At 71.0% G+C, this 875-nt stretch overlaps 1 protein-coding gene across 1 annotated transcript in view; it reads right to left on the reverse strand.

The window, feature by feature from the left end:
• Positions 1 to 287, reverse strand: part of EEF1A2 (eukaryotic translation elongation factor 1 alpha 2) — a gene marked incomplete at its 3' end in the record, with an annotated part of 7,456 nt that extends 7,169 nt beyond the window's left edge. The window contains exon 1 of the mRNA XM_006167115.3: positions 146 to 287. The remainder of the gene's footprint in view (positions 1 to 145) is intronic.
• Between the last annotated feature and the right edge of the window lie 588 nt (positions 288 to 875).

The raw sequence follows: 875 nt of genomic DNA on the forward strand, positions 1-875 counted from the left end.
GAAGGGTGGCCGATGGCCCCAGGGGAACAGCGCAGCATCCCGCGAGCTGTGGCCGGCCCCTCCCCGCCCCCGGACCGGTTCTGGGGAGGGGTCCTTCGGCGGAGAGCTGGGACAGGGACGGGGACCGCAGGCCGAGTGTCCTTACCCGGAGCCGAGGTCTCAGCCAGAGGGACTGGCGGCGCCGGCGCCGGGTTTTATCTCTCCAGGAGGGGGTCCACCTATTGACGGTGCGGGCGCAGTGCACCGCGCCCCTGCAGTACGGCAATGCGGTACCGGCGGGGGGCGGGGAGCGGCGGGGCGGGGATGCAGGGACCGCGGGCCCACGGACGCGCGGACAGCGCGACGGGGACGCGAGAGGATGCAGCGCGGGAGCGAGCCAGAGAGACGCGCACGCAGGGCGCGAGGAGCGCAGGCCCGGAGGAAGGCGGGCGCCCAGGGCAGGGTGCGAGCTGTGGGCCGAAGAGCCGGGGAGGGAGGAGGGCCGGGACAGAGGGGATGGCAGAGGAGTGGCTGCAGACAGGCTCAGAAGCCTGAAGAAAGAAGGGACCCAGGGTCTGCGCTCAGTGAATAGAGCCACCCTGTTGAGCCCCTTCGTGTGCTCCAGGCCTTCTTGGCCAGCCCCTGCTCTGCCGTTTCCAGCACCCTGACCCCCAGCTCCTGGCCCACCTGGGCTCTCCAGGGACGTCCCTGAGGCTCCAGGTTGAACCCAGCCAGAACCAGCCTCCCTCTCAGACTGGGAAAAACCTGTCCTGCCCTGGACCCCCTCGGTGCCCAGAACGCCAAAGCCAGGGCTGACATCTTCCAGGGCACCCGGCCCCCGAGGCCTGCGTAGTCCCAGCGGACCCAGCCGCTGCTCCCCACTGTGCCTGGCTCTC

Source organism: Tupaia chinensis, unplaced genomic scaffold (assembly GCF_000334495.1).
Source record: "Tupaia chinensis unplaced genomic scaffold, TupChi_1.0 Scaffold144472_1, whole genome shotgun sequence".
Lineage (NCBI taxonomy): Eukaryota > Metazoa > Chordata > Mammalia > Scandentia > Tupaiidae > Tupaia > Tupaia belangeri.